At 34.8% G+C, this 27953-nt stretch overlaps 1 pseudogene across 1 annotated transcript; it reads right to left on the bottom strand.

Moving 5' to 3' along the window:
* LOC308501845 (elongation factor 1-alpha 1-like) lies at positions 1 to 26386 on the bottom strand (annotated as a pseudogene). The gene is made up of 3 exons: positions 26263 to 26386; positions 1689 to 1920; positions 1 to 1106 (listed from the first exon to the last, which is right to left on the bottom strand). The product of its transcript is annotated as an elongation factor 1-alpha 1-like (transcript).
* Positions 26387 to 27953: the final 1567 nt, after the last annotated feature.

The raw sequence follows: 27953 nt of genomic DNA, 5'->3' as shown, positions 1-27953 counted from the left end.
TTAGCCTTCTGAGCTTTCCGGGTAGACTTGGTGACCTTGCCAGCTCCATCTGCCTTCTTGTCCACTGCTTTGCTGACACCCACAACAACTGTCTGTCTCATGTCACAGACAGCAGAACAGACCAGAGAAGGGTAGTCAGAGAAGTTCTCAACACACATGTACTTGCCAGGAACCATATCAATAATGGCAGCAACACCAGATTTCAAAAACTTCGAGCCATCTTCCAGCTTTTCCCCAGAATGATGATCAATGTTCTCCTTCAGCTCAGCAAATTTGCAAGCAATGTGAGATTTGTGACAGGTGCGTATCTGGCACTGATTTGGCCTAGATGGTTCAGGATAATCAACTGAGCCGTGAAGCCAGTTGCTTCCATTGATGGGTCATTTTTGCTGTCACCAGTCACATTGCCACAATGAACATTTTTGACAGACACATTCTTGACATTGAAGGCAATACTGTCCCCAGGAAAAGCCTCACTCAAAGCTTCATGGTGCATATTCCACAGACTTTACTTCTGTTGTAACGTTGACTGGAGCAAAGGTGACCAGCATGCCAGGTTTGAGAACACCAGTCTCTACTCGGCCCACAGGGACAGTACCAATACCACCAATTTTGTAGACATACTGGAGGGACAGACACAAAGCCTTGTCAGTTGAATGAGTTGTTGACAGGATGCAATCCAGGGCTTCAAGCAGCCTGGTTCCACTGGCACTGCCATCTTTATGGAGACTTTCCATCACCTGAACCAAGGCATGTTAGCACTTGGCTCCAGCACGTTTTCACCATTCCAAACAGAAAATTGGCACAGATGATACTGTGTTAGGGTTGTAGCCAATATTCTTATTGTAGGCACTGACTTTCTTAACAACTTCCTCGTATCTCTTCTGGCTGTAAGGTGGCTCAGTGGAATCCATTTTGTTAATACCAATAAATAGTTGTTTCATACCCAGTGTGTAAGCCAGCAGGGCATGCTCATGAGTCTGCCCATTTTTGGAGACACCTGCTTCAAATTCATCAACATCAGCAGCAACAATCAGGACAGCACAGTCAGCCCGAGATGTGCCTAGAATCATGTTTTTGATAAAGTCTCTGTGTCCTGTGTTATACTTTCTTGCCATCCTTTCAGCATTTACTCTAGAATTTAATGCATGTGTACTAAAATTATTAATGTCTGAAATTGATTAGTATCTTTTTAATCTTCCTAAACAAGACCTGGATGGTGATTGGCTCAGTTGATTAGAACACAATGCTCATAACACCAAGGTGGCCAATTAAATTCCCACATGGGCCAGTGAGCTGTGCCCTCCACAACTAGATTGAAAACAGTGACTTGACTTGAAGCTGATGGGTCCTGGAAAACCACACAGTTCCCCAATAAAATTTTAGAAAAAAACAACAACAACATTTTCCTACTTTGTGTTTGTGCCATCAAGGGAACTCCTTAACATTATTTTTAAAAACAAAACAAAACAAACAAACAAAAAAAAACAAGACCCAAGAACATTCTATGGTCACCCACTCAAATTATATACTTTTGCTTTGAAGTATTTATATTGATCAAAGTAAGGGCAAAGTGACCTGTGGTCACTGTGGTGTATACATCTCAGCACGGATTAGACTAAAGATAAAATTTCACATATGCATATTTTAATCCTTTTAATGATAAAAGTAAATTATGTTCATTAAATGATGGTCATATAACACTTGCTGGTCTCGAATTTCCACAGGGAGATATCAATGGTGACACCAAGCTTATGTTCAGCTTTCAGTTTATCCAAGACCCAGGCGTACTTGAAGGAGCTCTTTCCCATCGTTCTTTTGTCGATCCCACTACATTTGTATACAGATGACCAGTAGTGGTAAACTTGCTGGAATCTAAGTGTCCAATGACAATGATGTTGATGTGAGTCTTTTCCTTTCCTATTTTGGGTTAGATTTAGCAGTGGTTTTCACTACGCTTGTGTTCTGGCGAAAAACTCATTGCAAAAGAGCTTTTATTTCAACCATTGCACATCCTTATCTGTTAGATGTCCCTTTGGTAAATAACACATAATATTTAAACTTTTTCAAAAACCTATGTGATAATTCCCCACCCCCCTTCCTGCTTCTTTTGGATTTATTTATTTTTTCTCAGTCTATATTTAACCCTACAATTTTTGAAGTTATACTTTCTTGCCATCCTTTCAGCATTTACTCTAGAATTTAATGCATGTGTACTAAAATTATTAATGTCTGAAATTGATTAGTATCTTTTTAATCTTCCTAAACAAGACCTGGATGGCGATTGACTCAGTTGATTAGAACACAATGCTCATAACACCAAGGTGGCCAGTTAAATTCCCACATGGGCCAGTGAGCTGTGCCCTCCACAACTAGATTGAAAACAGTGACTTGACATGAAGCTGATAGGTCCTGGAAAACCACACAGTTCCCCAATAAAATTTTAGAAAAAAACAACAACAACATTTTCCTACTTTGTGTTTGTGCCATCAAGGGAACTCCCCAACATTATTCTTAAAAACAAAACAAAACAAAACAAAACAAAACAAAAAACAAGACCCAAGAACATTCTATGGTCACCCACTCAAATTATATACTTTTGCTTTGAAGTATTTATATTGATCAAAGTAAGGGCAAAGTGACCTGTGGTCACTGTGGTGTATACATCTCAGCACGGGTTAGACTAAAGATAAAATTTCACATATGCATATTTTAATCCTTTTAATGATAAAAGTAAATTATGTTCATTAAAAACAGTAATAAAAAATAGAAAACCACATATGTAAAGTAAAAATTTACCAAATTAGTGACAAGTATTATTACCTTGCAATCTTAAACTAGCAGGTTAGGCATGCTTTATGTTACAAGTACATGTATAACAGCATTTTTTCCTACCAAATATAATATGAAGTGATATTATGGAATAATGTGTATCCTTTTCCCACTTAATATATCATATAAAATTATGTATATCAAAACTTGCAGAACTCGTTCATCTACATTTAACGACAATATGTTTTACTATAAAAATACATTATAGTGTATTTCATCATCTAATTTGTTGGTAGTTAAATTGTTCCTTTTACTTTTCTAAAGAAAATATCTGTTGGTCACATGAACAATTAGGAAAAGGTATGAATAGTTATGTTAACAATAGTTATGTTGAGAGGACAGGGTTCTATGTCATTTTCATTTTCTATAGGATATGATCTAATATTGTGTGAATTATTTAAAATGGACATGGATATTTAAAACCACAAAAAATATCTCTAAGAATTAGAAATTACAAAATTATCTGTTACAATCTTATTTAAATATATCATTTGTTTGGATAAAAATGTTTTAGTCTTCATCGTTTATTCATTGTTTTAGAAAAATAACAAGGCAGAAAAGAAACCATGGTTAATATAACTTTAAAGTTTAACTTTGGAAATAAAGAAGTGTTTCGTTACACATAGAAGACAGACAAATTTAATGTATAGGGGCTAGGTTACATTGCCTTTTATTTTAAGTGGGAAAACTAGTTTACATATTAAATTTAAACATCCTGTCTGATGTGGCAATATTAAGAGATCTGCTTCCTTGATCCTGTCTCATTCTGACCCTCTGCTCATCATCTGATCCATGTAATGTAAACTATGGAACCAGAGATGCCAGCTCTCTCCAGCCCCTGTACTGACCTTCATCCTTTGCCAGTGGACTTTGATGAGACAAATACAGGTAAAATCAGACATTGCTGTTATCACTAAGTGATTCCTTTATTTGATGAGAAAATAATACTATGAACAGCAAAGTTCATGGACAGATACTTTTAGAGGAGGAGTTGAAAATCTTTTGTCGCTGTGAATGAACTTAAAATTTTCCAGTTGAAGGGGATTTAAATTTCAGACAATAATTTTTTGATGCATAAATATTTACAATGGGGTTAGATTTAATATTATTTGGGAAAATGTTATTGACTTGGTGGCTGTGAATTCTGTTTCACTTACACTGAAGGAGTACATGCAATATGTTGCCAAGAGAATTTATCTACCTAATGAGAATTAGATTATTTTTTCCATGCTCCTTGCATTAAGATTAAATTCAACTATAGAAAGAAACAAAGATAGGCATTTAAAATAATTTTTCTATTTCTACTCTTGCTTCCACAACTAGTGTTACTGCTGATGCTATTGGCCATTGTATTTTTCTAATTACTATTCTACATTACTACTATTACTAGTACTACAAAAATAACACTTATTGCATGATTATTGTTTTAAGCATTATGCTATTGACTTATATATATTAACTTAATCACCACAATACATCTATGAATGAATATGGTTATTATCCCTATTTTATAGATGAAGAAACTAAGAATTAAAAAATAAACTTGCTACATTTTACAAACCAACCACATGATTGACCTAATGGTAAAACTTTCTTATAAACATAAAATAGGACAACTTTTGTTTATTTCTAACATGATTTTAATTGTATGTTTATGCATCATGTATATACATTAATAATAGTTATTGCATGCATTTTTCTTATGTATTTCTAGAGCTTTGTGAGAAAAGTGTAACATACTCAGAACTCAAAGTTGGTTGTTCTTCAAGTATTCAGAAGAAAAAAAGAACCAGGATTTTGAAGACAAAAGGTTAAAAAAAATATTTAAAACTCTAGATTCCTTTTTTGTTTTTGCTTGAGTATTTTAATGAACTAATTGTAACAATAAATATTCCTGGATTAATCTCTGAATCAAAATTCATCTTTTATGCCAATACTTTTTAAAGGGTCGTAGTGACTTAAACTTCTGTGTAAAGAACATATAAGAATGAACAGGTATATTTCCTTACAATGTGTTACTCCCATGGGCTTAGATTTCAGTACAAGTAGGTTGAATATTCTGACTAAAATTCTTTCCAACTCCTGAATCTTGTTTTCATTGATCATTATAATAGTCCTCTTTTCTCCCGGACAGTGTCTCCTTGGTGCCTTGCTGCAGTTGTATTTGCCTTCCTTTATTTAATTGTTCTGGTAATAGCTGCAGTTATGACAGCTAAGGGTAAGTATTTTTCAGAGCTATTTCATTAATTTGTTTTAAATTATTAGACTATAATCTTTAAAAGCTTTTAAAATTGATGCTAAGCATTTCCTCAGGGTATTTTTCTCATTTGCTGTTTTAATTATATGAGTAATTTTTATCAATTCAATTTTTGAATTTTCGACAAGGGCATAGGCCTAGGTGATCTTGTTGAAGATGTCAGTGGATAGCTGGTGTTTTGATAAAAATGGAAAATGATAGCATCCTATACTCTATGATATTGTTATTGACATTGGATTCACCAACTCTGAGATGTAATAAAACAAAAATATTTATAGAATTTATTGGTGGGACAGTTAAAAATTAACTGTAAGGGCATCAGTCAAAGAATTTGAAAGAGAATTTAATAAAGGAAAGAAAAGATGGTAGGCATTATTCATCAAAAAATGAAACAAATGACCAGGATATTGGACTGAGCCTACACATGGTTTGAATTCAACATGTCTTAATACTATTTAAAAAATAGGCAACTTTTAAAAGAATAAATCTATAAACACTTAATAATAGTAGGAAATCAGAAATGGGAAAAATGTCTTCACATATAGAGAGTAAGATAAATTAGTTTTATAAAGCAAAGAAACAACTGCTCAAAACTCATAGACTATAAATTTATTCAAAAGGTATAATTAGATCTAAATCAATTATAATTTCAAAGTAAATTATTTCAAAATATAGCAAAATATATAATTTTTAATAATAAACATATAAAAACTTGTTTAAATGTATGATTTCCTGCAAAGACACATATGGTGATAAACTCAAGACAATGTAAAGAGATTGAACAAAATTATATTCTATAGATAAATAAATAAATAAACCAAAGATGTGTACCCAAATGGGTATCTGACTGATCATTTTTGAGGGTGAAATTGAGAATATCAACAAAACTGACTCCTTGATAAACTGTTTAGTAGCCAGCTAGCAAGAGATGAAATATCCCCACCCAAATCAGTAAAATGAGCATAGTAGCATTATTCTAAATTATCTCACACACAGGAGAATATTTTAGGACAGTATCCCTTACGAACATTGAAGCAAAAATCTTCAATAAAAAAAGTTATCATAATACACTACTGTACTAAGAGAGTATTACATGGTAACCAAACTGGTTAAAATCAGAGATGGGTTTGTACATCTATCAAGAGATTTGTCAATGCACAGGAGAAAAAGAAATAACTACAAGTAGAAAAAAACATATTTGACTTGATTAAGAGTACTTATAAGAACCTTCAGCAAGTATCATCCTTCAGAGTGAAAAATTAGAATGATTTTCAATAGAATCAGGAAGACAAGGATGACTGATAACTTCTATTATTCAACATTTCTTTGGATGTCCTGGCCAAATAAAAGCAATATTGCAAGGAAACCTATTTAGACATAAATATTAAAAATTCAATACTGAAATTATCTGCAGATGGTGTGCTTTCTTACCCAGATATTAAAAAAAATATATCTATATCTATATCTATATCTATCTATCTATCATATATATATATATATATATATATATAGAGAGAGAGAGAGAGAGAGAGAGAGAGAGAGAGAGAGAGAGAGAGAGAGGGAGAGAGAACACACCAGGGAAAAAAGAACACTTCAAAAAGAAAGCTGAATACAGTTAACACAGTTTTATTATATATCAGCAAGAGTTATATATTAATACTAACATCACCTATCTAGGTCCACATTTTAAGCCTCTTAATTGACATTTCTTAGATAGCTTTGAAAAATACCTAGCACATGACATTTCCAAACAGACTCTATCTTCCCAACCCTGATCCTTACCAACATCAATTAAAAATCAGATACTTTAATACTGTTGTCTTTCTTGGCACTTGATGTCTAGTGAAATAAACCCAAGAATCGTGTGTGTTATCTGTGTTATCTAACTGCCACTGATTATCTCAACTTAGTGAATTACTATATTTCTCTATATTTGCATTACAATCCATCTAATACAAGACAATAAACTAATATCCTCTCCCACCCTCCCTCTCTCCCTCCTGTTTCCCTCCTTGCTCTCTCACACACACATTCTCCTTGCCTCCACGTGATCTAACTATATATGCACCTTGCACCTTTGACTTCTTCAAATCAATTTCCATAATAACCTCCTCAAAACATAAATTTTATAAACCTACCATACCTTTACTTTTTACTACTCAATACTCTAGATTTAACATATTTAAAAATCTTTAGCATAGTTTATAAGGACGTTCCTTACTTGGTCCATGGCTATCTACGCTAGATAGTTTCTCACTCTCTATGTCCCATTGCAGTTGTCTTTTAGTTCACCGAATGACTCAGGAATATAGTCACCATATAACATCATAAAAAAAGATAAGTTTAAGAATGAGAGTACAAAGTGTTATTAATAATTACTTTGGGACAACAAGCATAAATCTTGAATTGTCTGGGCAGATTGGTATGAACTATAACTGTTTCTGTGATCCCACTCTCTACAGAGCATATGCATAGACTATTTCTTTTACCTGAAGTATCCTTAGTTCTACTTTTTCAAGGTAACTAAACTCTAGAGTAATCAATAATCACAAAATAAGCAATATTGTCTTATGATTAGGCCAAATTTCTTTATTATAATATCTTATGTACCACTCATTTGTAGCATCTTTCAGTCTCATCTGTATAATTATTTGTGTGGTTATTTACTCAAAATCTATCCCACTAAGTTGTTAGCTTCATTAGAACAGAGCCCATGTCTGTATTTGCTCTACATTTTATCCTTTGCTTTTGAATACTATATTGACATTATAAGTACTTAGTGATTATTTTTGATTAGGGAAATTCATCCACTTAATAACGTTTCTGGCTTATATAAAAAAGATTTTAATACTTTATTAAAAGGCACAAATAAGAGCATTAATGAATTGAATATATATTAAATGTGCCATGGTGGGAAGATAAATATGTGAGGATGGTAATACTACTCTAAATTCAGCTAAGATTTACATAATATCAACACAAGTATATTTTCATAATAAAAAGTATATTATAAATTATATACAGAAGTAAAAATTTATGACATTAACAAAAATACATATTTAAATATATTAACAAGAGAAGTGTGGAGCTAGCCTTTCCAGGTATAAAAATAGTCTATAAAAGTACAAGTACGTAAGTTCACATTATAATACTGGTGTAAAATGAATAAATCAAAATAAGATTTTTTAAAAAGCCTAGTAATAAAATCATATGCATGTGTGTATACCCATAATGTGTGTGTGTGCGTGCGTGTGTCCAAAAATTTTAATACTCAATATATATCGAAAAAAAAGATGAATACAAGTCATGTGTATACATTTTTTTGGCACCCCCCAGTATATTTAATTATAGTTGACATACAATATTACTCTACTTCAGTTTCAGGTGAACTGCACATATTATTTTGATTAGTACACCTTGGTAAAGTCATGAGAACACCAATATAATTTAAGTGTAGAATTTTTACTTGATAATGAAATAAAATAAATTGGTAAAATGTCCTAAAAAACAGAAGCTTTTTCTTCTGTCTTACTATTAGAAAACTTTGTCTTAGCAAGAGAGAAAAGAGAAGCAGTTGAACCAACAGAAGTATATCCCTGTATCAAAAAAGCTAATCTTATCTGTAAGTTACCAACTAGAGGAGAGATCTTCCTGGATATCATGGCATTAGCATAGATGAACCAGGGATGAATAAACATATGACAGAGAGGAGGGGTAATTCTGCGAACAAGTGAGAATGTTTGGCAGATATTTCAGTCAAGCATGACTTGCTTATTCAACGATGCCTTCAGATTTAGCTTTATTATTTCACTTCTCATTTTAAGGACAGGACATTCATAGGGTTGCCAGGAGTTGGAGCCAACAGCATAGAACACACACATTTCTCATGAGAAAGAAAAGTTATAGGTCCATATTCAACTAATGCCAAATCAGTGACTAGCAGCATCCATTGTAGGAGAATATATTTAAAATATGGAATAATCCAGTTTACGGAACAAATATGGAAAATTGCAAGTTTGAGGGAATGGAAAGTTGGTAACAGTACTTTCTTCTTATTCCATTGAATTATCATAAGAAAAATACACAATGTTAGTACTCTAAGTGGTCTGGCGAGGAAATGACACAGCAATATTTATTTCATTTATGCCCAGGAGTCCAGCAATGCATTTAGGACTCAAGCTAGAGTAATATGGTCCAGGGAAATTAAAGTCATGGTGATAGATGTCTGCACTTGACCAAATTGAAATCCTTTGTCCAAAAACAATTACATGACTTTATATTATAATTGGACTGGGATCAGATCTCGATAAAGTAGGCATACAGAACGATTCTCTCTACAATTTGTGTAAAGTCTCCAAAATCTCTTAGCAGTAACCATACATCATTTAGACTAAAATAAATTCAAACTAAGAACATTCCATTCACTCTATATTTATTTTAAAATTCAAGTTTTGCCATCTGGAATTCCAGATCCTACAAAATAAAATAAAACACACCCATGTGAAACGATGTGGGATAAAGGTTTCATATTTTAGGATAGTTAGAAACAGAGCTGTTAAGAAAAAAATGGTATAATTTTATAATCTTTTTATTTTAGCATATAAACAATTGATAGTCTCAGAATATTTTCCAAGCTGTGCACTGAAGGTATTAATGCTGGAGGCATTTTGAGGACTATATTGGCACGTGAGAACTAGAGGCAGAGAGCTAGTAGAATATTATAATAGTTTAATATAAAAATAAAACCTGAATGGCAAAAAGTTGTGAAGCATCATAGTGACAGAATAAACAATACTTTGTGATTGAATGGATGTGTGCTATGTCAAAGGTGTTTGCTTCAAAAATAGCATAAGTCATTATGCCTTGACTTTCCAGGTTTACTAATTTCTTAGAACAGCATCAATAAGATGTGGAAACTTGCAATTTTATAGCATCAGTCATTAACTCATAAATATCTGTCATACGTAAAAGTTCCTTGTTTAATATTAGTTACTTGCAAATGAAAAATTACAATTCATTCCTCATTTAATAAAAATAATGAATGAATAAACTGTATTTAATCAATTTTAGATTTCTATTTTATTTGCACTCCCATATGTTTGAAAGTGGTAATAGTCTTAAAATATTTTTTCTTTTGCAAATTTTATGAATTTCAGTTCGTTGTCTAGAAGAGATTCTGAAGAAAAATGAGACTGGACACTGCAAAATAATATAACAAAAAGAGGTATGTATTGGATTGCAATGAGAATCTTGTACCACATGTACTCTGTTTAAATCTAGACGTATCCTATGTACAATCAATAAATATAAGATCAAAGTTAGATAATTATGGTGTACTTATTAGAAAAATTCTCATGTATCAGGACTTGTCTTGAAGTTATGGAGGATAATTGAAAACAACAATGCAAAAATTATAATATACTGAGTAACCATGGGTGATAAGTTATCTTCATGAATGTACTTTTAAAAACTTTTTTATAGTTGATATACAATATTATGTTTCCAGTGTACAACATAGTGACTCAACATTTATGTAACTATGAAGTGATCAACATAATGTCTAGTAACTATCTGTTACCACACAAAATTACAATATTGTTGATTACATTCTCTGTGCTGTACATTACATGCCCATGGCTTATTTATTTTATAACTGGAAGTTTGTACCTGCTGTTCCCCTTCAACTTTTTTACCCATCCCTCCAACCCCTCCCCTCTGGCAACCATCCGTTTGTTGTCTGTATCTATAAATCTGTTTCTGTTTTGTTTTGTTGTTCATCTGTTTAGTTTTTTTTTTTTAGATTCCACATATAAGTAAAATCATATGGTATTTTTTGTTTGTCAAGGTACTGTTCTTTCTTTGAAGAAAATTGATGCATTATTTCTGCTGAAAATAAAATCTTGGCAGCAAGGAAATTGTTCTGAAGCACTGAGCTCCAGTCTTATCAAGAAAAATAGCAAGGAAGAATTGGAGTGTAAGGCATGATATTCATTCCTATCTTTTCTTATACTGAAGATAATTATAAATACTGTTTATCATCTTGTGTTCATTCAAGCATGCTACACTCAACATTATAATTGGAGATCTCTTAATCAAACTCAAAATATCAAAATGTGGACTTAAAATGATTGTGTGATTTTAAAAATTATATATATTTACATATAGAAGTAAATACTAAAATATAAAAATTTCAGACCTTGGTAAATAAATGGGAAAATAATCATATATGACATACAAACTACAGGGAATCTGGTCACAATTGTCAGATAAAATATAGCTAACATTTATTGATTGCTTCTAATATTCCTAGCTCCAGTACTTCAGTGCTTTCATATATTATAAAGCATGTATTGCCCAGTATCCTATGAGACAGTACTTTCATTATTGCTGTCATAAAACTACGGCCCAGAGAGGATGAGAAACTTGTCTAAGGTTGTATAGTAAGAATTAAAACCAAGATTTAAGCCAACACAGTCTTACTCTACAGCCCATGAACATAACTACCATGCTATGCTGACCCCAGAACAATAAATTGTATCAAACCATATTGCTTCTTTGCAACTAGTCGGGGATGCTTACACAAGCAGATTTACATTTTTCTCTCCTGGATGTATCTTTCAGAGAATAACAAATGAGAAAAAGAACTTTCAAGAATCAAGTATCATAATAACTCCTCATAAGGACTGACTATTTTTGTATTAATTATTCTTTGGAATATATAGAAAAGAAATTAATAGAAGTGATGCTTTTTCCCCTAGTAGATAGAGTCTAAAAAATACAAGTCTCCTTTATTGTTTGATTCTCCACTGAGTGGTTGGCCATTCAAGTTCTGTTATTACCTTTAGTAAAGACTTCAAAACTGTATCAGTGATGATAAATTTATGGCATACATGAAGACCATTTACATATGGTGCTCTTGGAAGGCACGCCTCATAATTATAATATTTTTCCCCACTGAGGTGCACGCTGTTTTGAAGAATTTTTAACAAAGCACATCTGAAAGTCTTCCCCAGTTGCATTGCTGTCATCCCAGCTACATACTATGCTTCAAACTGAACTGAGCCTGTATATATATAGATCATCAGTGAACTCTTTCAATGAGAGCAAGTAAAAATATAAAATATATAAAAAATAAAGTTAAATATGATATAGTCACATTATTTCTTTAAAGAAATAGAGTTAGAAATGGATGCCAAATACCTGCTATATATACTTTTTAAAATTAAATTTATTGTGGTAACATTAGTTAATAACATTACATAAGTTTCAAGTGTACAATTCTATAATATATCATCTGTATATTGCATTGTGTGCTCACCACCCAAAGTCTAGTCTACTTTCATCACATATATTTCAATGCCTTTACCCTCCTCATCCTCCCCCAACACCACTTCCCCTCTGGTAACCATCATACTGTTGTCTGTGTCTATGAGTTTGTTTGTTCATGTGTTACTTTCTGTTTTATATCCCATATGAGTCGAATCATATATAGTCTTTATTTGTGGTTGAAAACACACACAGTTTTCATTGTTCAAAAACGATATGTTTTATGCAAAAGAATACGTGCTGTATTATTTCAAATTCTCGAAAAAGAATATGTAAAATTAATCTATAGTAGAGAAACACTACAACAGTGGTTGACTCTAGGGAGTAGGTAGAGATCTATAGAAATGCTTGAGGGAACTCCCTGAGATGTAGTGATATTTTTCATCTCTATCAGGGTTTGCCACAGTTGTATGCCAAACTTATTGAGTGGTACACTACGTAAGATTTGTGGATTTCACTGCAAGTAATTTTTGCTTCAAAACAAAAAGAATTGTAAACAAATGTTGAAATCAAGTTAGCGATATCCATGCTGCAGTGTTCAGGGGAAATTATTTTGAAATGCATAAAAAAATAAGATGAATTGATGGATGGATAAAGGGATGAAGAGAGGAAAGATATGTGATAGAAAAGGTATAGTAAAATGTTAATGGTACAATCTGGGTGGTGGGTATATTTGCTAGAAAATTCTTTCGCCATTTCTATTTTGAAATTTTCACAATTTAATGATGAGGAGATTTGAATGGCAATGCTTAACTTTATTTCTGTGCTCAATCTAGTCTCTTCTCGGCATATACTTTAGGGATATTTGGATGAAATGTATACAAATTATGTGTGATACTTCATGAGTTAATACAACTAACTCAGTTATATTATTCACTGACTTCCAATGAGGGTGAGCTGTAACATGACATTTTAGTGCTTCAAATATATCCATTCAAGAATAGGTAACAAAAATATATATATATTATAGCACATGTGCTGCATTGTTATAAATAATTATATAACTTTGAAAGAATCAAGTTGAAAATTACTAATTATATATATGATGATATATAATTAACACCATATTAAATAAACACAAACTCCTATATATAAAATATCTCAGTTTTATCTAGTTTTCTTCAAATAAAATTTCTCTTTTTCTTCTGTGTGGTTTACAAGAATTCTTGAATATTCTTTCTCATTTTATTATATCTTTCTGTGTCTAAGTACTTCTCTTGTGTATGGGTTTCTTATTTTTGTCAAGGCTTGGAAGAATTTGTTATTCATATTTTGAGGCAATCATCATATTTTACAATAGTGATAATTACTAAAACTTTTTGGGGAACTAGCTTATATTTTATTTTTTTTATTTTTTTCGTGTTGCAACTCTATTTAACAATAATTTACTTATAGACCCCATAGTCTATAAACCATAGCTGACCACCCTCCCTTCATGCAGGTTTAGAAAAGACATTATATGCTAACTGTATATTCCCTGAAATAAGGAAGAATATTGTCATCTCAGCAATAAAACAATTAACTGTCACAAAAATAAAGTATCTGTTTCTCTTCAGAGTCTGTTGACAAAAGCGCTCCTGAATTTTATAGCACTTGGGATATTCAAGAGTAACTGTCCCGTAAACACCCTTCCCTGATTGACAAATTTGCATGCATATGTTAATATTGTAAGTGACCTCCTTTAAAAAACTAACAAACTAACAAACAAACAAAAAACATGAAGATATATACCAAAGTAAAAAATTAAACTCTGAGAAGTTGCTACATTTTTGTTTAGAATGACCATCTGGGAAGGAAAGTATTTAGAGAACAAACGTATAATGAACAAGAAAGAATTGATGTGTGAATCCTTATTTAATCTGCTTTAAAAATATAGAACAGTCAAGGAAATGTGAACACTGATAAAACAGCTGATGATATTAAGTTATTGTTGACATAGAGATTATGTGATACAAATGCATTTGCCTTGTAGAGATTTACACTGAAAATTCACAGATGAAATCATACGATATCTGGAATTTCAAACTCATCTGGACTGGAGAATTGATGTTTGTTAAAGCTGGGTGATGAGCACGGGACAATTCATCAAACTATTGTCTCCTCACTACTTAATGTTTAAAAATTTTTCCATAACAAAAAGTTAAAGAATCTAAAAACCTCTCTCTCCCTGTTAGAGATGGATACAGAGAACACGATTGATAAGCTGCTCTACTGAGTTAGTCACGGTAAGAAATAAGATCATAACATGAAGCTAAACAATACATGTAGAAGAAAAAAAGACACTTAGAAAGTAGAAATGAGCATCCCAGAACACGTTGATGGTCCTTTTGTGCTAATTTTTTTCTAAGGCAAATTACTGTGGCGAAGCCAAGTGAGGAAATTTAGCATTAGGCAGAACGTTCTAAGAAAAAGAAGAGGTAGCAAACAGCTCCACTTGAAAATAGAATATACAAAATAAAAAGTAATATTGTGCATTTTCCAAGCGCCAAGCACTTCTCATGTGTTAATGTATTCAACCCCCACAAACACCCTCTGAAGTTATACCCATTTGTCAGATGGAGAGCATATATTTTGCCCAAATTTTTACAGCTGGTAAGTGGAGGAGCTGGGATTTGAACATAGGCAGCCTGGCTTCAGAACTCACATTCACAATCTCAACCATGCAGGTCAGCAGCCATCACAGGACGGGATGGGCCCAGCTGGCAGATCCTTCAATACTTAAAACACTCCTCTCTCACTCTGTGTAACTACTATGCCGAGCCTTGGATCAGGATGTCTAATTGCGTGTACACACTCGATGTTAAATCCCAGAGCCCTCCATGGTCATTTTATAGGATGGACAGATGATGCATAAGAAACACGTACAGTATGCCGCTTACCTGACTATATGGGCTCATAATTTTAGCAGGAGGAAACTAATTCACTTGAAACTGACAACATGAAACGTTTTATTGATCATCTGTATGTCCTCTTTAGAGAAATGTCCATTGACGTCCTCTGCCCATTTTTTAATTGGATTGTTTGTTTTTGTTGTTATTGAGTTGTATGAGTTCCTTATATATTTTGGATATTAGCCCCTGGTTGGAGGCGTTGTTTGCAAATGTCTTCTCTCATTTTGTTTGTTGCCTCTTTATTTTGTCGATGGTTTCTTTTGCTGTGCAGAAGCTTTTGAGTTTGACATAGTCCCATTCATTTATTTCAGTTTTCACTTCCCTTGCCTTTGAGATCAAATTCATAAAATCCTCTTTGAACCCAAGGTCCATAAGTTTAGTACCTATGTTTTCTTATATGCAGTTTATTATTTCAGATCTTATATTTAGGAGTTTAATTGCTCAACCTCACTAATCTTCAGAGAAATGCAAATGAAAACCACAATGAGATATCACCTCACCCCAGTTAGAATGGCTATCATCAACAAGACAAATAGTAACAAGTGTTGGAGAGGCTGTGGAGAAAAAGGAACCCTGATACACTGTTGGTGGGAATGCAGACTGGTGCAGCCATTATGGAAGGCAGTGTGGAGGTTCCTCAAAAAATTACGAACAGAATTACCATATGACCCAGCAATCCCTCTCTTGGGTATATCCCCAAAAGTCTGAAAACATTTATCCATAAAGATATATGTGTTCCGATGTTCATTGAAGCTTTATTTATGGTAGCCAAAACATGGAAACAACAAAAGTGTCCTTCAATAGATGATTGCATAAAGAGGATGTATGTATATATATATATATATATATATATATATATATATATATATATATATATATACAATGGAATACTACTCTGCCCTAAGAAAAGATGAAATAGTGCCATTTACGACAACATGGATGGATCTTGAGATTATTATGCTAAGTGAAATAAGTCAGACAGAAAAAGTCAAGAACCATATGACTTCACTGATATGTGGGATATAAAATTGAAAGCAACAAAGGAACAAGACAAACAAACAAACAAAAACTCATAGACACAGACAATAGTTTAGTGGTTACCAGAGGGTAAGGGGGGAGGAAGATGGTAAAAGAGCATAAATGGGGTCAAATATATGGTGATAGAAGGAGAAGTGACTCTGGATGGTGAACACACAATGTGATAAACAGATGATGTATTACAGAATTCTACACTTGAAACCTATGTAACTTTACTAACCGTTGTCACTCCAATAAATTTTAATTTAAAAAAAGTTTTATTACAGAAACTGTACTACAGTAATGTTAGAAGAGAAGGGAGATGGTAGGTCAAATACCAACATCAGAACCCAAGATCACACTAACAAATAGATAAGAAATGTTGCAGCTGAATTGATATCAGCCTCAGAGAGGAGGTCATGTGTTTAGAGCCTTTTGCCTGGACATAAAAAGCAATTTTCTGTCCTTTTCATAGTAGTACCTGGGCTTCTTAGGACTCATACTCCTAGAGATAAGTTATATAGGTGCATGTTTCAGTACCAAGCCTGCCTGCTATATAAATGTTCTTATTTTGAATACATTTTCTGACTTTTATTCCCTTCCCTACGCTTGTTCATTGGCCCAGTAGAAGCTTACTCTAGTCATGATACTGAATCATTACCTTGGGATCCTTCTTGTTAAATTATGCTAAACAGTTAAGTTCCTAGTTGCAGCAAAAATAAGATAACAGGAGAAACTTTGCTGATGGCTAATTCCCCTAGTCAGGCCTTCCAGAATTCCTGAGCTTCTTAAACAACTTAGTAATAATTATGTGAGTGCTCAAGACTCACAAAGATTTGAAGGCCTAAGTAAGTGAATGAACTGAAAAAAATCTCAGGCCCAGAGACCACAAACACAGTCTTCAACCCACTCATTGTTATACTTTGTCAGATCAGATCCACAAAATTACAATGTTACGGAAAGGTCACCATAATCATATATTAAAGTTAGAAGCTCCCCTAATGTAGACCTCAAGTGGGCTGGCTTTGTCTCATATCACCAAATTTCAACACATCACTTTGTTAAACTAATACTGTATGCTAGATTATTTTGGTTCTATGCTAGGATGCTTCTGGTTCTGTGATATGTGGTCCGCATATATAAATCATTAGGTCAGTAAATGTTAACACACTAATATATATATATATATATATATATATATATATATATATGAATATATATATATACATATATATATAATATATACATATATATATATACATATATATACATATATATATACATATATATATAATACATATATATATATATATATGAACTCTTAACTATTTGCTTCCCTATTTATATGTAGAAAATTTTTAAAGGGAGGGGATTCTTCTAAAGAGATACTGTTATTAATTTAACAAATATTTACTGTGTGCGTAATAGCATAGTACCTGACACATAGTAGGCACAATTTAAATATTCAAGTGACACAATTATTGAATGAATGAAAAATAGACATGGTCTCTGGTTTCATGGAGACTATATTTTTCTTAAGAAATTACAAAATCTAAAAAGGCAAGTAAAAAACGCAAATTCAAATTTGTGTTATAAATGAAACAAAAAACGGTTTGAGATTCAGAGCAATAGTGGAGGGATCCTACAATCTCTAACTGGGTGATCAGAGATTGTAATATTTGAGCTAAGACAAAGTGTACGAATAAGCTGGACATACAGAGCTAAGGGAGGAGTAATTCAGCAGAACATGACAGCATATGCATAGTCCCCAAACAGGAAATCGCTTGGTGTAGTTCCAGAAACAGATATAGGACCAGTGTGGTTCAAGATTAATTAGAGAAAGGGCAACTGATTTATGATGCAGGTTGGCGAGATAAGCAGAAAACTACCATATACATGTATTCTCTTTAATAGATATCGTAAGAGTGCTAATATTTTTCATAGATTCTGAAACAGACATCAAAGAGGGGGGGGAAAGTTAAACATGTGTAATTCATCTCTCTCCTTTAGAAGATAAAAATACTTGACAATCAGTGAATAAAATGATATCTCATATTATGTGGTCTGTGTTTACAAAAAGGTAAACTCACTCTTGGGAAAATGATAGTTGCAACCAAAGATGCATTGTTATTAAACGGATCTGGCCCGCCGCCTTGTGGCAGTCAGCGAAATGAACATAATTGTTTCAAAAACCTACCTGTGACGGAGTGGGAGGGAAGAGTCGGGGTTTGGAGGCTGCCTTGAAAGTTAGTTCATCAAAATAGCATCAAAGTTATTGTGGGCAGAAGACAGGCGGCTAATCTTCTTAAAGATGTGCGATAGCTTCTACTGCCGGTAGCAGAAATCTAATTCACTGACTGGAATCGTCTTAGAGCCAGAGTACTGCAAGAAGTGATGGACAAGGAAATGTAGATCTGGCAAGAACTATTTTAGGTCTGTTACTTAGTAGGAAAATGAAGCAAATTCAGGGGAGAAGCTCTATATCCAGACTGCTACCAATGAGTTTGTTAAACAAAAAGTATCCAGTTGAGTTTTATAACTCAACTGTAAGATCATTTGAGGGGTTTGTAAAAAGTCAAGATACCCAGACCCGCCCACATGTCCTTCCCAGGAACGATGCTGAAGTGGGGTCCTGGAATCTCTGTGTTTTTTTTTTAAAGATTGCCATTGATGCTAATGTACACGCAGTATTAGAAACACCACATATCTTAATCCTATTCAGTAGAATGGATGGTGACTTTAAGTGACTAGTTATAAAGACCCAGGTTATTTTGTTCAAGAATAAACAAACAAAATCCCCTACAGTGCAGCAATCATATGCAGATTATAACACACCAGTAACATACAAACTTATCCAAGTTTTTGAAAAATGATTATCAGTTGAAAATCATGAGTTTCTCATATCTGGGATATAAAACTGAAAGCAACAAATGAACAAGAAAAACAAACAAAAAATCATAGAAACAGACAACAGTTTAATGGTTACTAGAGGGTAAGGGGGGAGTGGGGATGATAGAAGAGGGTAAAGAGGGTCAAATATATGGTGATGGAAGCAAAACTGACTCTGGTTGATGAACACAATGCAATATATAGATGAGGTATTATAGAACTGTACACTTGAAAACGATATAATTTTACTAACCAATGTCACCCCAATAAATTTAATTAAAAATGTTAAAATTATCAGATGAAAATAAATCCAAAAGACCATTTGTAAAATTTTCCTTGAATAGGTTAGGGCTCCACAAATGTGCGCTACAAAAAAATCCAAAAAAAAAAAAAATCCAAAATATCCCCAAATCTCCTGGTCTTCATTCCTTTTTAGGTCTAGATACACTGTAATGTAGACTTATTTTTATAACAATTGTGGATTTCTCTCATTCTTTGCCAAGTTTAACACTTTACCTAGTGGTTCTCAAGATTCCATCTGCATACATAAAACCTTGTTTAAAATGCAAGTTTCTATGTTTATCCCTAGAAATTCACATTAGAGGGTCTGGAGTGGTAAGTAGAAATCTCTCCTGTTTTACAAGCAAGCCAGACAAGTCTGATGCAGTTGGTTTCATGCATTGCAGCGAAACATTGCTTCATCATATTTCAAATTGCTAATTCACTGACGGTGAGGTGATGTGTTTTAGGTAGGGGATGTTCTTACGTATTTTTTTATTACAGTGATTTTCAAAGCGTGGTCCTTGTTTCACAAAGTGTGGTCCTACCATCAGCATCACCAGGGAACTTCTTAGACATGCAAATTCTAGCCACATTCTAGACCTGTGGAATCAGAAACTCTCGGGGTGGGGTCCATTAAAGTACTTTAACCAGGCGCAGGTGATTTGACTCTTAAATTTGAGAACCACTGGTCTCCTCAACCCCCTCATCCTCCTTGATGGCTTTTTGATGTAGCTTCTCCCTGTTCTTAAAATTTTCATCCTCCTAACACACATCTTTAGGAAGGAACCATGCTGTTTCAGCCTTTCACCTTGAAGGATGGGCTTGAATAACCAACCGTTACAGAGAACAGTCTTTAGTTTTCAAACGAGCCATGCTGAGGTGAATCCTACAGCTATCTTAAGGTGGTTTTAAAAAGAAAAGGGAAAAAGCCAAGCCTTCCCTACCGTCCTCTTAGCCCTATGTCATCGTGCTGCAGCCTGTCAGGCACCTGAGTGCTAGGCAAGCCAGCACTGCCTACAGGAACGTGCAACAGACATCTGTGTCCATGAGGACAGCAACTGTGTACGGCAGGTCCCTGGGGTAAATGCTTGCAGATGTGTCTCACCAGATAAAGCCAAGTGGCATCTTCTCCAGCGTTCCCGGTGGAACTGCAGATCAACACAAAGCTTGCACTACTGCTACTGTTTTCTGTTTCCTCCTATTGGGTGTCTTTGCAAATAAATCATTGCATTTCTAATTTTATGTTTCAAGTAGAAAACACATGAGTAAAACCTGAAGTTGGAACCATGGTTTGTATTTTGACTGTTCATCTTTGTTTGTCTGAGGGACAAGTTAGGAAGAAGCAGGATTGGAGTAGGTACTTAAATTGTACAAAAAAATATTTCATACGAGTATCTCTCTTTACATAATCTGATTGGTTTTCTTTCTTTAGAGAACCCTGACTAATACAGAGGGACACATATTCTAGATAAATCTTTAGAAAGTCTTGAGTTTATAAAAATCTTGGTGAATTTGAGAAACCAAGAGAACCACAAAGCTATAGCAGAGGGAACAAAGGGCAGAGTGACATTAGCTGAAGGTGGATAGAGAAGCAAGGAGGAAACAATGAGGGAGCCACTTATCAAGTTACACTCTGTTCTAGTTGACTTTGAAAGTTTAATTTGGCTTCCAAGGACGCCTCACCTGCTAGCTAGAGAATTTTGAGATTTGTATTTAATATGCAAGATATGAAAAATGCCCAGTCTGCTTTAGTCTTTATTGCTATATCATACTGCACAATTGTTTTAGATTCAACAAAACTGTACTGAGAACTGGGCATTAGGATACAAATATGAATTAAATATAATCCAGGTCTTAAGGAACTCAAGACAATGAAGGAGATAAATTTCTAAATGACAAGTTACAGTACTTTAGGATTAACACACTCTAGGGTAATTATGTACAAAATGATGTAATTCTGAGGCAGGCATTATTATTTCTAACTTACCAATGAGGAAATTAAAATTCATAGAGGTTAAGTAATGGCGTATTGATACAGAGTTGCAAGTAGAACAGGAAAATCTAGTGTTTATTTTGGATGGCCAAGTATCTGAGTACGAAATCTATTACTATGGAAAAAGAGGAAAATGGGTTCAAGAAACAGGCCATCTCAGCTGCATCTCTCAAGACTCAACCCTTAAGGTGATGTATACCTTTAAGGTTCTTTCAAACTCTTAAGATTCCACTTACCACCATAATCTTTAATTATTTGTGCTAGTCTCTATGGTAGGGTTTTTTAAAGTAGAAACATAATTGCATTTTAAAGAAAACTTATACAAATATGTTCACAAAGTATAAATATATCAATCATTAACTTTCCAAAAAAAGATTGAAAATTATTAAAACTGAGAACACTATGCAAATCACTTAACCTCTATCTCAGACTTTTAGAGGTAAAAGATAGGATCAAGATAGAGATTCAAACTACTAATTTTACTTAACACCCACCCCTCTTGGGGCCATTGTGACTTTTTTGGCCAAGGTGGAAAAAGAGAGCTGGGCAATTAGCCTTATACTCATTAAAATAACTCAGTCTCTTCTCATTCTAGTAATAAAATTGGATTTAAGAATGTTAATAGTGCTATATTACAATGTAACTAGTACATTGAACATATTCATTAATTTATAATTGCATCAAAATACCACTATATTTCAGATTCATTTTATAGTATGTCTCCAACACAACTTTACTGAGAATTATGTCATTAATGAGATAAAGGTCTTCCTAGTTCCTTGGTTAAGCAGTTAATGCCAGAAGTGTCTAGATTAAGCTAAAGAGCACATTTGGACATACTCTTGAGAGTTAATAGGTAAATCTCATTTTTTAGTACAAGTATCCATATGCTATTTCTTCATTCCTTCATGTAACAGTCATTAGCTGCTAGTCACTGGCTGGCTACCAGGGATACATTAAGACAATTAAGGGGGTCCAGCTCTTGAGGGAACTAAAACACAATTTGGGAAGTTAGATGTGTTTAAAACAATATAAACAATACAAAAAAAATAACAGTGAAATGTATGGCTTTTATAACAGAGGTATATAGAGAGACAGGATACAGTACCTGCACAGAGAATTACGCACCAAAATTCCGAGAGTGTTGATGGAGTTATTAGAAGCTGGTTCACAGAAGAATATCCTTTAATGCTCTTCTTCCACTGCAATCAAGTTTTGAGCTGGTTAGGTGGTCACCTAGAATAAAGACTAAATTCTCCAACTCCATTTGCAACTAGGTTACTAAGTTCTAGCCAGTCGAAATAAATGGAACTGTCTTGAGTGCCTCAGGGAACTTTCCTTAAGAGAGAGCTGGCTCATATGCTGTCCTCTTGTGGATCTCTTCCTCCATCTGATTACAGGGAAACAGATGTTGTCTTTGGCTTTAAGGATGAGGATTACCCAGCTGATGTGGGATAGAGGGTAGCAGTAGCATGGGCCTCAGAAAGCAGAGCCATTATACCAAACCTGAACTTGTTTACATGAGAATGGAATCCATTATCTAGTTGAAGCCAGTTATTTTAGTTTTACAGTTATTTGTCCTTGTACCTAATCTTCACACAGGTGCTACTCCTGGAGAGTAGGCAAGTAGGACAGGGAAGGGCATTCCAGATGAAGCAATGTTAAGGAGAAGGCCTGACATGTAAAGTTACCTGGTGTACTTGTAAATGCAAGCAGAAACAACTCAGGTATAGGACAGGGGAACATCACAAAGAGAAACTGAAATCCTTTACAGTTGCAGTCTTTAATGCGATCAAAACTTCACATGGAATCCCTGAAGGTCCCAAGGGCTATGACCATGCAGTTTGCAATGAGATCTGGGCTTGAATCTAGCTATAGATAGCTCAACATTAGAAATTTCACCTTAGAAAAACTGACCTTTCTTCCTCCTAATTAGAAGTCAATTGAATTAAAATATTCACCTTGGAGTTTACTTTCCAAAATTCAGTGAGAGATTGTTAAGTATCGAGCACAGTGATTTATACATAATAATTGGTCAGTAAAGATTTGTTCTTTCCTGCCCTTTTCCCTTTAATTCACCTTCTTGCTTATTTGTGGGTATTTAAGAAATGTGGGTCCTTGAGGGATCTGCCACGGGGGATAGGAAGTTGAGTAAAAGGAGGCAAAAAGAGAAGCTACCCAACTTGCCATCCCAGCACCAGTGACTCCCCAGCACTGGGCTGCACTCAGGAAGGAGACAGCGCTTCTGGCTGCAGACACCAGAGCCCAGGGTTTCCTCCTCGGAAAGCAGTTCTACACAGTTGATTCTGCTTTGAGTGGTATAAATGGAGAGGGGCTTTATTTGTTAATGTGCTTGGAGCATGATTAATAGTTGTCTGGACATTTTATAATTATTTAGCAAAATAAATTTTTAAAAATTCATATTGATTCCACCCTGGTAGGGCTGAAAAAATGTTCTAGCTACTCTGCCCCACGTCTAGGTTTTACCTGCTGGTGTGCAAAAGGAGACCAGCAGTATCATCTTTGAAGATAAATGGCAGCTACTGTCGTCAGGAAAATCAGTCTTCAAGGTGAGTTTAACCGAAAGGAAAAGAGCCGTCTCAGCTGTTTTTCCCTTCAAGTCTACAAGCTGTCTTTAGAGTCACCCAGCTAACATATTCCGCTTCATTTTCCCTGACTCGTGCCATATCCTGTATTTGCCATTGAAAAGTACTACAGTATTACCAATAAACAAAAAAATGAAAACCTAGATCATTCCTGTCAACTAGCCTAAATTATTAAATCAAACTTATTCCTAATAGGCAGTAAGTTAGTGGTTTGCAAAGGATTTATTTAATGTTCCCTTAAATATGATGTAATGATGTAATTTCACGTTACAGGAAGGGAACTCAGAATTTCATTTATACAAAAAATAAATTGGCTCATGTGGCAGAGCTAGTGAAGGAGCAGAGTGGGGATTCGAACCCTATTTCCAGCCTCCAGATCTTCTCTCTAGTAAACTTCCCAAAAGTTCTTCGAATGGCCCTTTTAAACTTGTGCTTTCATGGAAAATTTAGTTATTTGAACTACCTAGTGCTTGAATGAATTTTCAATATTATCAGAGCTACTACCCTTACACTGTTTCTTGAGCATCAATTACTGTGTTTCCCTGAAAATAAGACCTAGCCAGACAATCAGCTCTAATGCGTCTTTTGGAGCAAAAATTAATATAAGACCCAGTCTTATTTTACTATAAGACCGGCTCTTATATAAGACTGGGTATAATACAATAATATTATATAATAAATATAATAATGTAATGTAATACTGGGTCTTATATTAATTTTTGCTCCAAAAGACGCATTAGAGCTGATTGTCCAGCTAGGTCTTATTTTCAGGGAAACACGGTATATGTCAGGCACTGTTCTGATTTCTTTGTATAAATCAGTGACCAAAGTTTCTGCCTTTGTGGAATTTACAGATCTACTGAGAGAAGACTAAACTTAAAATGTTAGGTGATCAGTGGTAAGCAAAAAGGACAAAAGCAGAGAAAGGTAGGGATGAGTGGGAGAGCGGCAAGCGGGGGAGATGGTTGAAATACTGAAGGTGTTCAGGGTAGGCCTGACATGACAGCTGAGCCAAGACTGAAGCGGGTAGGCCGTTAGCCAATGTTGGCATCGAAAATATGATTTATTGTTACTTTCAGTCTTTGAATACCCACCAATAAACAATCACGCTTTTGTTGAACGATGTGAGAACACTGAACCAAGAGTAAAAATCGAAAATGTGTTTCAACCCCTTTCCCAAGAGCTCAAGATACTTTATGTAAGTTTTAAGTGCTGAACACCTCTCTAATCAGAGATCTTGAATAAATACACTGCCGTGTTAAAAGTAGAACTGTAAAGACAGATGGTCCACAATCTTGAATACACACCAGGAGAATGACTTAAGTCTTTTGTGAGTCACTGTTAAAATATATGCACACCTTCACAACAGCACGCTGAAATATCATTTGACTACTTCCTGTTACTTCCAACTTTGAAAATAATCTGGTTGTATGGATTTACAAAGTACCAAAGTGCCCATCCATAACTGCAAGAATAAGAGAAAAAAAAATTATTTTAGATGGTCCTATGATCCAAAAGGACAATTAGGCTGACATTACCAACCTCTCATAGCTTCTGATACAGGAACTCCAATGCATAATTTTGTTTTGTTTTTTTGAAGATGGATCAAAATAGCTGAGAAAAATAAGCTCTGCAGCCCTGAGTCATCCACAGGATAATATGCCACAGTTTGAGACGACCAAATTGCAGACCTAGCACTGTAATAGCTAGGTAAATACAAGGATGGGTGGGGAGTTGGACAGCAGGCAAGAGCCCTCAGGGCTGTACTGAAGTGACAACTGAACTCAGAGCCACTCAAGAACAAAATGAGCCAATTTCTGAAAATAATTGGTGGTTCCATGCAGCAAAAACATAACAAATGGACAAAAAAAATGAAGAATGCTTGGAGCATGTTCAAAGCTCTCCAAGTAAAAATACATATGAAAAAAAAAAACTCAGTTAGAAATAGCTGATTACAAGTTTCATATAAAAACTGGCTGAAAGCAATTTGTCAACTAGTTTATTTTCCAGAAATGACTGAATTTGATCATTGTAACAGCTGACTTGGTCCTGTATCCATGGGCAATGTACAGGATGTTCCAGCCTACACACAAAACCTCAAAATTATACCATACCTATTATATATTTGGGGGTTAATGACACAAACACAACGGGGAATTGTGTGCTTACTAAATGTAACATTGCCAGAGCAACTGGCAACAACTGACAGGATTGATCCAAGATGCACTGCAACAGCCAGAGCCCCGGGCACCATACTGCTCTGGGGAGTTCTGTTCACACTGTGCACTGGCATGGTACCCCCCAGAGTTGTGCCTGTCTGGTAGTGTACCTGTCTGCCTAGTTGCCACTGTTCATTAGTGTCATGCGGGGGACACTGCTCGCTGCGCCATGTGTCGTGCGGGGCAGCAGGCAGGGTCTCTTCTCCCGCTCCCCACATAAGAACGCAGGACATGGTGAGGCCAAAAAAGAACACCCACAGAGCCTTAAGTAGGGGAGTCATATCACTATATTCTCGCCGGCAGCATCCGCCTCTCTGCAATCCGCTCTTGCTAGCCCCCATCTTTTCTGCTAGCGTAGCCACAGCAGTTATATTAGTGGCCAATGGCTCACGGGTTACAGCTGACAGCCAACTAGCCACAGCTGATGGTCATCTGATTACAGTTGATGGCCATTTACTACCTGAGCCAGCACCTTTCTATGTGAGGCCGAGAGCTGGAAACTGCTTTTTGGGGTTCTGTCCCCACAATTAGTTAACCCCCAGTTGTTTTGTTCTTTTGCAATCCTAACCAATGATTTCACAATGCAGTCTATAAACTTTTTAAAATCCACAATGCTTTATAGGAACAAAACAATTCTGCACTGGGGGAAAGAAATGAGAAAACACTCTGCCATTCAACAGTGGCATTCTTTTCTAGTCTATGCCACACAGGGTAAGAGCCATACTGAGGCATGCTGCATCTAGATGGCATGGGCATTGTCTCTCTCTTGATGTTGGAAACAAGCTTCCATTTTATATTACCGTGTTTCCCCGAAAATAAGACCTAGCCAGACGATCAGCTCTAAAATTATTGGAGCAATTAATATAAGACCCGGTCTTATTTTACTTTAAGACCTGGTCTATATAATAAATATAATAATAATACCAGGTCTTATATTAATTTTTGCTCCAAAAGATGCATTAGAGATGATTGTCTGGCTAGGTCTCATTTTTGGGGAAACACGGTAAGTATGAGAAGAGTGACCATATACTTTTGTCCTTGGGGAAACTTGTTACAGTGAAATAAAGAACCATAAATAAAGCAATCAGGACAACAGGAATAAATCAAGACCATCCTTGGCAAACCTAGGTGTATACTCACCCTACAGATAAATACAAGTTCTTTCTATCAAAATATATGGTAAAAGCTAAGGACTCAATCATCTCTGATACTATTGTCACACCAGCTTCCAAGGGAAGAATGGGCTTATTTGACACAACATTCAAACTTGGTTCCCAGAAAGAAGTAACAGGGTGTCAGTCAATCTTAGATGGGACATGCGGCCCAGGTTAGTGAAAGGCCATTTCCTAAACCGCTTTTAGACTTGGCTCACAATGGCCTGAGGGTTCCAAGCTTTAAAGCTTGGCTAGCAGGAAACATGGGACTCTGAGAAATTCTTATGTTCAGGAAAGATCATCAAGTCCTCCTCATCAGAGCACACTGAAATATCTGGACTGCCTTTGCCTGTGAATTTCTCTAATTTACTTAAACTTCATGGATTTATAAAATCAGAGGGCTGGTCAAACATGGTATGTAATGTTCCATCCAAGGATAAATTTTTTCCAACAGGAAAATCTAGACATAGGTCAAACTGAAATAAGC

This window comes from Rhinolophus hipposideros, assembly GCF_964194185.1.
Source record: "Rhinolophus hipposideros genome assembly, chromosome: 9".
Lineage (NCBI taxonomy): Eukaryota > Metazoa > Chordata > Mammalia > Chiroptera > Rhinolophidae > Rhinolophus > Rhinolophus hipposideros.
Note: the sequence above shows the minus strand (reverse complement) of the source record. Positions and strands in the feature narration are given on the sequence as shown.